General features: G+C 36.8%; 1 protein-coding gene across 3 annotated transcripts in view; it reads right to left on the bottom strand.

Moving 5' to 3' along the window:
- phtm (cytochrome P450 enzyme phantom) overlaps nt 1–12,238 on the bottom strand; it is a 242,542-nt gene that overhangs the window by 57,778 nt on the left and 172,526 nt on the right. The window lies entirely within an intron of this gene.

The raw sequence follows: 12,238 nt of genomic DNA, 5'->3' as shown, positions 1-12,238 counted from the left end.
GGCAATTAGCAGTTAAAACTATTGACTTGAACAGTAACTCAGGAAGTGACAGTGACTGACTGAAATATTGGGGATTTGGGATTATCCAATGCTGACAATTACCAAGACATAGTGATAAGTATATGCTGAGTATATATTATATAATTAATAAAGGATAATTATAGAAAATTGCATTGCAGATTGTGAAAGATTTTTGTGCATAAATATGTGTTTAACAGCTCATTATATAGAATTATACATAAGTATTATATTAGAATGTATGAGCAGATGATGTATACCGTTTTGTAGATGTCGCAAATGCATCAGGGAGTATGTAGTGATTAAACCTAATTTTATCAAGGCACATATATACAGGTAGTAACAGAAGAAATTAAAGAGAAAGACAGTGATATTAAAATGGCATTACAAAGAAATACAGCCAAAAAGGAAACAAGTACTAAACGTAAAAAGGTAAATGGTAAACAGGAAAGTAAAATAAGTTGTACAATAAACTGTAGTTAGCTTTCTAGATAATCTTTTTGTTTCATTATTTTATTAACATTAGAATTTTGTTATATGCTAAAACCAAAATAAACTAACGTTGATATTATAAAATTAGATAATGTGAGTTTACTGTTTTATTTCTTAGACTATACTTTTATAATGAGTAAAACACCAAATAAAAACTCCGCTCAAAAATACTGTATTCGATACAAAATTCCACATATTTAGTAAAATTAAAATATTGTTGTATACTCCTTAATGAAATTAATTTACGGAGAACATGTTAATGAATAACGGAATAATGTGTTACCTACACTATTTAATAATATATTAACGTAAGATTATAAGAAGTTATCAATTTTTTAAAAATATATTTAATTTTTCAGTATATTTGCATCAAAATTCAAAATGTTTATACAATATAAATTTAAATAATTTTACTATTTATCGTATTCTGTTTATATATCGTATCTCTGATGATTTCATATTGCAAGAAATTTAAACGTTCAATTTTCAAAGCTATTAAGATAATAAGTTCGCTGCACCGAAATGCACCGATATCTGTCATGAAACAATTCGTAAACAGCCATCTCGCCACCCAAAAGATGTTTGCACCAAATCGGTCAAACAGAAAGTTCATTTCTTAAAAATTGAATCCGTATAGACAACAGTAAGTAATCGGTCAGTTCGAGGTTCTTCAATGTCAAGGACCCAAATATAATAAATACTTTCCTCGAGTATTATGGTAAAGGTGTGTAGATTATGATATCTATATTGAACTTAGCAAATAATAATAATATTTGTTTTATTTTAGCCATTTTGTTTTATTTTTACTGATGCCGAGAAAGAAAAGATCACATAGTCGCAAACTGAAATAAAAATGATTAATGCACTTGCAATTCATTCTTGCGATAAAAGTTTGTTGACAGTGTTCGTACTATTAGCGGCATCTAGACTTTTAGGCTATTAAGATATTAAATAAATATGCAAACAGTAAGGTAACTAAATAAATGCTAATAAAGTAGCACAAAAGTTGATTACAAATTACTGTTACAAATAAAAAGAAACATACACCTATATATTATAGTTAACACTAGTTTAAACAATGAAATTTATCAATGCGTTAAGAAGAATTAATATATAAGATAATATTAGGTTGTATAAAATATTTTATCGTTTAACATGGAATACACAATTTTATAAATGAACAGTTTTAAATAATTTATTACAATCTCCCTTAAATATAACTAATTTTTTGTTGTTGTAACATTTTGGAGAGGATAATATCATAGGGCTCATATAACCAACAGTGATAACTGATAACATCTCCGTGATGATAACTTGGCAACATGACGTTACAATAGCAAAGCCATAATGGACTTCAACCTATTCAAAGACTAATGGAACTCTTGTTTCTCGAAGCGTTTAGTTCTTTCTGGCATATCACAGGACAATTCAAAAATCATCAACATTGTTTTGAAGCACTTGCAGAATTTATTATCTTAGTGGGTTTATTATTACATTGTTACAAGTCGTTTCCGTATAATTTACAATTTGTCTTTATGATAACTTAAATCTAGGTATATAACAAAGAGGACCCATCGGCCCTATCTCAGTCTCTGGTGAAATAATGTTTATACATGTCACTGCTGTATTTTTTGTTTTTTTTTTTTTTTTTTTTTTTTTTTTTTTGTTCTGGCCTAAAAACCAGGCGGTGGAATGCATGACGCATACCTGGTCGCGGAGACTTGCCCTGGAGTGACAAGTTGGACCGGGTTATGTGGGACTGCCTCTGGGCTTACCAATACACTAAACCGAAACCGCCTCACAGTTGACCCCTGTGGATCACTACTGCTACTGCATTAAATTTGGGGATATGGCACCCGCTGATCGGGCAGCCGTTATTGGGCACGAGAGCCCGGCGATTCTATTGATTCGCGAACCTGAGTTAACACACAACTGGGTACTGTTGTATGGGGGCAAAAGTTATGACTGTAGCGACGGATGAGGTCGTTTCAGCCTGGAAAAGGGGGAGAGCTTAGCGGTGACGCGGTGCTAAGCTCCCAGCATGTCGACCAGCTCGCGAACAAGCGCGTTTTCAGAAGAACTTGAGCTGAGTTGTTGTTTGTGGAATGATTGAGATATGAAGTGCTTGATTTCTGGAGTGTCAGTTTCCCTATGGATTTGATTATTTCTGACAAACCATGGAGCGTTTAATATTCTCCTGAGGAGCTTATTTTGGAAAACTTGAAGCCGTTTGACCTGGTTGGGTGTAACAAACTTGAAGTAGACATTAGATCCGTAGAGGAGTACGGACCGAATTAACATCTTGTAAAATAAGCATTTGATGGAGATGGGAAGCCTGCTAGAAGGGCAGATCAGAGGAGATAGCAGGTTTGCTATCCCCGAACCTTTTTGGATTGCTTTCTGGATTTGGGAATGCCAACCGAACCGCCGGTCGAAGTGAAGACCTAGGTACGTGACGTTATCCAGCCATGGAATTATTGCGGTGTCGATCTTAAGTTGCGAGACGCGCAGTGCGTAACGCTTCTTGTGGAAAATGATGGCCTGGGTTTTCAGGGGGTTGATTTGCAACCTCCAGAATTTGAACCACTTGACCGCATGATCGAGCTGCTTCTGTAAACGCTCATGAATTGTAACTTCGAACCTGGCGGCCGTGAAGAAAGCAGTGTCGTCAGCGTAAAAGGCGACGTCAATATGCTCTTTTCTCGGCATATCTGAAATAAAGAGATTAAATAAGGCTGGGGCCAGCGGGGAACCTTGAGGTACGCCAGCATCGATTTGTTTACGACTGGAAAGTGACGCCCTGATCTTGACCTGGAAAGATCTGTCCGAGAGATAGGACTTGATGAGAGCGGTTAGGTCTTCTGGGAGGCCTAACCGCACGCACTTTGCGAACAATCCGTCGTGCCAGACCTTGTCGAAGGCTTTGGTTAGGTCCAGAAGAACTGCTCCAAGCTTTTTACGTTGGTCAAGAGCATGATGGATGTGTGCAGCTAGACGGGAAGCTTGATGGACGGATGAGTGGTGAGCGCGAAAGCCGAATTGTTCATCTGGGATGATGTTGTTTTCCTTTGTGAAAGAGTTGAGAGCGTAGAGTATTGCCCTCTCGGCAAGCTTCGAAATGGCGCTGAGAAGGCTGATAGGCCTGTAATCAGATGGAGATGATTTTGCTCCTTTCTTGGGTATAACCGCTATATGTGCGTGTTTCCAAGACGCCGGAAAGTGTTGCAGTCTCATGATGGAGTTAATAATGTTTGCCAGTTCTGCGAGTTGCTTATGCGGGAGCTTTTTTAACTGGGTAATCGATATTCCATCGAAACCTGGAGATTTTTTGGTTTGAAGTTTGCCGATCATAGTCTGTAGAGACTTTGGAGATACAAAATGGTTGAGAAGAAAGGCGGGGGTTACTGGTCTTTTGACGGAGTTGGATTCGTTGATGACAGTGTCAATGTCTTTAGTTTTAGTGTTCTGTGCGGGTGGGAGGCATTTCATTTGAGCTTCGTAGGTCTCTGCAAGGAGCTCGACTTTTTCTTGGTCAGTGACTGCAAAATTTCCTGTAACCGCTGACTTCAGGGGAGGGATGACATTGTGCGTCTTCCCCACGAGGCATTTGGAGACACGCCAGAAGGAAGGGGGGCCATCCAGCCTTTGGTCCGCGAGAAATGAGTTCCATTTCATTGCTCGCCAAGTCGAGACGGCCGCCCTTACCCTCTTGCATGCTCTGTTCGCCTCCCTTTTGTCTGCAGCATCAAGGGTGAATCGAGCTAATCTGCATAAACCGTTTTTGATGCGAATTTCACGTTTAAGAGAAGCGGGAAGATTGTTTTTCCACGGCTGGGGTTGTGATGAAATTTTGACTGTGGAAGATTCGTGAGCAGACTGAATATCGCGAGTTAGCTTGAGTACGGCTTCCTCGAGGTGTTCTGGTGTGTTAATTTTCGGAATTGGATCGGATTTCAGGAGAAGAGATTGGTAGTTTTTCCAGTCGGTTTTTTTCCTGAATCTTGTTAGTGGGACTTGAGTGGTGGCGCAGTTTCCGAGTTTGAGAAGGATCGGACGATGATCAGAGTCTAGTTCGTCAAGGACTCGAACTTCGGAATCGCGATTTACGTCTTGAAGAATAAAGAAATCAAGGATTCTTGCTGCGCCTTGAGAGACTGTACTAGGGTGATGGGTGGGTTCATCTGGCAAGGCAAGACCGTAGCCCAGATCTGCACTTAGAGCTACGATGGCGTTACCTGCGGGATTCGCTCTGGAGCACCCCCAGGTGGGGTGGTGGGCGTTGAAGTCGCCACCTATTATTTTCGGAAATTTTCCTTCGACGAGTGATCGGTATTCGGCATAGTTGAATGCAGAAGATTTCCTGTACAGGGATGTAATCACGAAGGGGCGTTCTTGGATATCGATTTTAATGGAGGTTGTTTCGAAGTTGTTTACTGATAACGATGGAAGGAGCTCGTGTTTGACTCCTTTTCTGACGAGAATGGCGGTTCCACCGCCTCGACCCGGAGTTCTATCGTTTCTGTAGACAAAAAAGTGTTCGAAAGAGAGACGATGCGAAGGTTTCAGGAAAGTTTCCTGGATGAGCACGATGTCGACGTCATAGAATGTTATGACGTCCTCCAATTCCGCTTGCTTTCCGCGTAAGCTATTTGCATTCCATGTCATCAGTATAAGAGATTTCGGAACAGCCATTTCGAAGAGTTAAAGGCTGCTGAAAGTTATAGAGACAGGTAAGTGTTGCCGCTTAGGCGGCGACATTTGGAAAAAGACGAGCAAGTTGGTGAGCCAGGGCGATCACTTGTAGGAAAGCCTGCGGGTCAGTAAACGCCTGCATTGTGGAGTTAAGGTCCGGTGTATTGGTTGGAGCAGGAGTTTGAGTTGGAGCAGGCTGGGTAGCGCTGGCTAATTTTTGGGCTAGCTTTCTGCCACCTTGGTTACTCCATGCAGAACCTTGTGGAGGTCTGGTTTCGGTCGGAATTTTTGGTTTTCTTGGAGCAGGACGGCAGGTGCAACCGCTGAAGTTTGCGGTATGAGTTTCACCGCAGTTGCTGCACTTTGGAGGTGCTTCTGGGATTTTGGTACAGGATCTAGTGTCGTGATGCCCGGCACATTTGACGCACCGTGGGGGGGCTCGGCAATATGAGCTGGAGTGCCCGAAAAGCTGGCAGTTGAAGCACTGCACTGGCTGGCCGTTTCCTCTCTGGACCTCGACCTTCACTGTGATGACGCCGAGTTTGGTCATATATATGATCTGTCGCTCTTCGCGAGGGACAACTACCTGAACAATTGGTAGTTCTATCCCGGATTTTAATTTCCATCTTTGCACAAATTTGGGATGGAAGCCTTGATCAAAGAGAAGTTCACGTACTTCGTCAATGCAGAGTGATTCTGGGATGTTTTTTATTATTACCCGGAATGCTCTCTCCTCCGGATGACAGAAGGAATGGTAAGGGTAATTCCTTTCCTCGAGCAGGGTAGTAAGTTTACGGTAATTGTCGCTTGTGGCGACGAATAAGAAAATGCCGTCCTTTTTATTTCGGGTTATAATGTCTATTGATTGTGCCTTAGTAATTCTAATGAGCTCCATGAACCTCTTCTTATCACGGAGCACTATAGGCGGAATTTTTTCCTTTGGGGGACTTTGAGAAACAGTCGCCGAAACGGTTGGCACTGTTTTTGCTGTGGAGGTTAAGACTTGTTTAGTGACCTGGCTACTTACCTGCGCAGGCTGGTCTTGGGTTGGTCTTGTGGTAACTTGTTTCGGTACTGGCTGTGGGGCCGTCTTGGTGGTCGGCTTGTTTTGCACTGGTCTGGTGGCAAATTTTGTAATCGAAGGCTGTACGTTAGCCTTGGCTTTCGATTGGGTAGATTTAGTGGCTGGCTTGGCTACCGGATTGGGTTGTGATTTGGGAGCCTGTTTTCCCTTGTTGCCGGCCTTCGGCAGCTGGCTTTCCTGAGGTGGAGTGACGGGCCCTCTTTTCCTTTTTCCCACCAAGGTGAAACCGTCTTCTGAGTCTTCAGTTTGGTCTAAGTGTTGTGTCGGTTTAGCTGGTGTCTGGGACTGAATTTCTATGGCAGCGGGAATCTTTACTTCCATGGCATCTCTTTGATGCTTCATGAATTGTGTTATCGTAGCTGTGAGAGTTTTTATTTCTTCCTTGAGCTCTTCGGAAGCCTTTTCGCTCTTTTCCAGCTTTTCCGTCTGTTTGTTCAGGGCGTCTGTTTGGGCTTTTGCGAACGTTTTAAGGTCAGCTATCTGCTTTCGCAGGTCTTCGTTCTGTTTTCTCAATTCCGTTATAAGCACTTCTCGGCTGTCTTCTGAAGATGGTCCATTTGAATTTGAAACACTGGGATTATGTTCAGGAGGCGACGTCGGCTCTGACGTACATGACGCCATTGCCTTGTCTGTAAAAACGCCTTTTCGGCGCTTACAGACGCTTTTTTTTTTTACGTAGGCACTGGTGAAACGTGATAACGGGTCGACCGTCTTAGGGAAAGTTTCGGGTAATTCTCGGAAGCGCAGGTAGGTTCGGCGGACCGGACACGACCGTTCTCTTCGAGAGCTAGCACGGAACTTGTATTTTTTGTTATAAGCACCTCACTACGTACGATCAGATGGTTTGATTCTTTTGAGTCTGTGTCCTGTTCTGGTGGTATCCAAAAGCTGCAATATTTCAATATTCTCATGAGAACTGAGTCTCTTCTCATGCCCCCTTGCAACTATCTTGATTTATTGACTGACAGTGGGTACCTGAAGGTCTCGATGTAGGTAATCAGTCTTATAGTATTTGGGTGCGCCCACAATACCTCTCAGGACTCTTTGCAGAACATCTCCATAATACAACTGCGTATGTCCATATAGGATTCAATATTTGCTTATATAATAGCAATTTATTATGTAGTGATAATTGTGATTTTCTTCCAATTAGCCAGTACATTTTCCTATAATTCAATTCCAGTTCTATTCTTCTCTTCTTTATATGTTCCTTCCATCGAATTTTTGCATCAAGATTCATTCCAAAATATTTAGCTTTGTTGCTATATGGAATGATAGTATTATTTAATGTTAGTAGTGCTTGTACGGTCTGTTTATAGGTGAACTGCACATATACAGATTTACTTTCATTAATTCTTATTTTCCAAGCTTGTGTCCAATTATTTATATTGTCACTTGCCTGTTGTAATTTTCGTGAAGCTTCTTCTCTATTGTCTCCGACAGTTATAATGGCAATATCATCAGCAAATGTAGCCATCATAATATTCTCCATTTGTAGTATATCACAAGTGTACAGTAGATAAAGCATTGGTCCCAGTACACTTCCTTGTGGTACACCTGCTTTAGCTTATTTTATTGTAGAGTAAGCTTCTTCTTCTTTGACTCTAAATATTCTGGTTGTAATGTAAGATTTTAATAGTTCGGTGTGTTGTTTTGGTAGCATTTTCTGTAGTTTATGAACATGTCCTTCATGCCAAACCTTGAAGGCTTGTGCTACATCTAAGAATATAGCTGAGTATACTTCTTTACTTTCGTAGGCTTTTTTAATAGCATCTGTTATTCTGTGCACCTGGTCAATTGTTGAATGCTTGTTAATAAACCCAAACTGGTGTGTTGAAATTAGGTTTTTTCTCTCTATGATGTACCATATCTTGATATACAAAGATGCTCACTGGGTAGTTTACGTGAGCTGCACAGCAAAGGGAACAGTACTCTCGATACGCCATAAACATTCGTAGTGACTTAATGGATTTGATGTGATATCTTAAACTGAAATAGGAATAGAGCCCGAGGTGTGTAACTTTTTATAGTCACAGTTATATAGCCGCAGTATGTATTTCCAAGAGCGATAGTGCAGAAAGAAGGCAGCGTTAAATACATAACGTAGCAGTTTCTGAGTAACATATTGAACCTTTCAGATGGTTTTCCCATTATTGGTTTCTGATTGTTGCCTATCTCCACTGAAAAGATATCTGCTTTTGATCTCTCTAATAATGCTTCCAGATTTTTCCAGGATGCGATGAGTCGACACAGAGGAGAATGGTTGCCCGTTTTACTTTTCTCCAGATTTACACCGCGTCCCTGAATTCTCTGACGGTGCGATTAGCTATTATTTTGTCTTCTGTATCAAGTGAGAAGTGGGCCCATCTACGGAATCTATTCTTTTCTATTTCCTAAAATATTTTAAACACATTAACGAGGATTTAATTTTAATATTTAGTTATTTTCACTCGAACAATTTACAGATGATTATTACACAATTATTTTTTGGTCATTTAAATGGGTAGTCCTTAATATAAATTATTATAAAAATATCTTAGTTATGAGAATTCTATCTTAGAATTCCTAAGCTAATAATAACAGATTTGAACTTTTGTATTCCGAAAAATATGTAGGTGACCTCGATTCTCACTGAACCATTTTCTTTTATCTCGTTCATATCGGCAAGGTCACTGGTTTCATCAAAACAATACCGAAAAAATTGGCAGAAGCTGCAAATATGTTTACAAATTTTTTGTATTTCTGATAAACACTCACTAATGGACTCTTACTAGTTTGAGCAGATATTTTTGAGCGTTTAAAATATATAATTACAGTATTTTTATTAACACATTATCGTAGTTTTCATCAAGTGTGTGTTTTTTTTATTTAAAATGTTTCTTCGTTGTTTAAGAAGCTCATAGAATATTTAATAAAATAAATATTATTAAATTTAGATGTTATTTGCGGCTGTTTTAATATATTATCATCCATTTTTGAGTAAAGTCCAACCTAGTTGTTTTTACTACCCTATTCAGCTTTTCATTTTGGTTTAATTTTCTTGTTCATTAAATTTTAGTACATATTTTTACTACTTTGTAGAATTTATTGAATTACCTAGTACATTAAAATGTATTCCATATGTAAATTACATATTTAAAAAATTAATAATACTTATAATAATAATAACACATCAACAATAGTGACAAAACTATAATCTTTAAAACAGAATAATGATGGTGAGTTATCAATTAAAATTCTAGGAAGTAATTAGAATTATATAAATTACGTAAAGAATAGAAGAAAAAGGAATTAGAAGAATTTATTACAAATGTTTGTAATACTGTATACATATTTACTGAACTCAAACTAGTAAAAATGTACAAATGAATGCATGAAACTTTTTTTTGCTTTAAGCAGAACAAAGCGATTATTTATGTTATATATTGTTCATGTTCATTTTTGTATGAAATATTAATCATTAATTACTTTAAAACAGGATAATTATCAATATTCAATATTGCATACAGTGAGTAGTAAGTATGATTTAAATCTGAATTGTCAGGCAAAAATATATTTGGGTTATAAAAATAGTAAGGATATATTCTTAAACATATTTCTACTATCAACCTATACATCTGATTTGGGGTTTAAAAAAGTATTACTTAATCTTAATTAAAACTTAAGTGTCCCAAAAATATATATTATTAGTAGTATTTTTCGATGCAATTCATAACGATTTTTGGCATATAGAACAAAGATCATAGTTCAAAAGGTGACTAGGTCAAAACTAAACAGTATAGTTACAAAAGTAGTACGAAATGTACTAAAGTAGGTCGAAAAGATAAAGAAGTATAGAAACATCCGTTTTTATAAAATATTAGTTAAATTGCTGAGAGATTATATTCTTTTTATTTTTTCTTTGATGTTTTAGAAAATTAAATATCGATATATCCTTGTAGCCGAAGTAAAAACAAGTATTTTAAATATTTACTAGTTGAATTTCCCCTGTAGATTATACTATCCCAAAGTATATAAACTTATCTCGACTTATTATCTAAACTATACCCCAGAACCGTGACCCTGATTAGTATATGAATAATTAATCTGCTATTAGAAATATAATTGAAAATTAATATTTTTCTCCATAAGTTTACTATTAGTAAATTCACATTTTTTTATTTTATCTTAGTATTTCATTTCAGTGTTTTATTCATATTTTATCACACATATAATTCCATGCACCAATATCAGTGAATATCATAAACAAGCAAGAAAAGCATGAAGGTATTTGACAATATCTGACCGATATACAATATAGAAAACAACTAATTTTAAACAACCTCGTTATTACCTCCCTTGTGAAAACTTTCAGTAATGAGCTCAAATTGAACTAATTATTTCTTTGTAATTTTCATAGATATTTTGCTCAAATTTATAAACATAAAATATATTTTCTTCAACTTTCGAGCTCTCATAGTATTATTTCATTTCATTTATTTCATATTCAGAACACCTTGCTATTCTTCAATAAAATATTGTAAAAATATCTCTACAGATTTTCCAACATAACGACATGTTTCGCCAACTCTCTCACCAACATCCAACAAGATATTGCGGGTGTAGTTCGATGAATCGTAATAAGAATATATGAAAAATCTTACTAAAAGGAACATATAGTCTATCCAAAATTTTTTGTACACACGCCATCAAAATGTTTAGTGTATTGCCTGCCGCAATTTGTAAATTCGTTTGTTCCTAGAATCGGCCAATATTTTGCTTCTCATTTTATTCTAGTTAAAAAGAGACGCAATGCTGTCGATTAGTTCGAACATGTAAACGAATGAGCCTGTCAAAGTTGTCCAGTTGTCAGCCGTATGGAAAATTCTTGAAAATAATAGTGATAAGAGCTTATAACTCTAACTTATAAACTATTATGTCTATCTAATTAACTGTAGTTTTTAGATGTACTATAATGTTAAAATAAATTATATTTGATCACATTTTTGATCAATTATTTTATTTAGATTAGAATTTTGTTGTATATCAAAGTCAAACTGAACTAAAACTCAAAGTTGATGCGGCAACATTGCGACGTTTTAACGTCACAAATTTAGATGACGTATGTACAAAATAACTTTGAATAGACTATAGAGTCTATTTTGTAGATACGCCATCAAGAGGTTTAAAGTAATGCCTGCGGCAATTTGTAAAATCGTTTTAGAATCAGACAATATTTTCCTTCTGATTTAATTCTAGTCAAGAAGAGACACAATGCTATCTGATAAGTTAGAACGTGTAACCGACTGGTCTGTCAAATTCGTCCGGTTATCAAACGTTTGTAAAGTTCTTCAAAACATCAGTGATAAGAAGTTATAAACCGGCAAACGTAATTTTAATGTTATGCTTGTTTTGATAAATTTCAAATCGCTGCTTATTATTACTCTTTAAAGTAAAATCCATTAGGGAGGTAACCATTTTTACTGCTAAATATTAATTTGCTGCAATTTTTATTGAAAATATTTTTAGCTCGTAACAGCTGCACAGAATATTAGTATGGACACGGTCACTGAAATATCTCAAAAACTGAAAAATATCATCTTGAATTCGAAAAAAAAACCATCCTTATACGAAACGGGTGACAAATGAAGCTTGATGTTAGCTATATATTTCTGAACGGGACCAATATGTCAAAGGGTTACTTATGGCAAGATGATAATAAAAATAGTGTTATAACAACAAAAGTTTCTAGAAAAAGGTAAATGATGGAATAACAAATGATTAGGTTCTATTAGTAATAACATTTATTAATAATATATTGCAGATATATTGTACTTCAAGCTGAAAACAGGAAGGGTTAATAATGCCTTCGGTTTGGATGAACTTAATAAGATACATTGAAGAATAAATTGATAAATGATAGAAATGTGAACAAATGTTTTAGATATATTGGAAACTAATAGCTTATTTATT

The sequence above is a fragment of the Rhynchophorus ferrugineus genome, unplaced genomic scaffold (genome assembly GCF_030347505.1).
Source record: "Rhynchophorus ferrugineus isolate W39M unplaced genomic scaffold, kcgeb_rfMv2 rfM2, whole genome shotgun sequence".
NCBI lineage: Eukaryota > Metazoa > Arthropoda > Insecta > Coleoptera > Curculionidae > Rhynchophorus > Rhynchophorus ferrugineus.
Note: the sequence above shows the minus strand (reverse complement) of the source record. Positions and strands in the feature narration are given on the sequence as shown.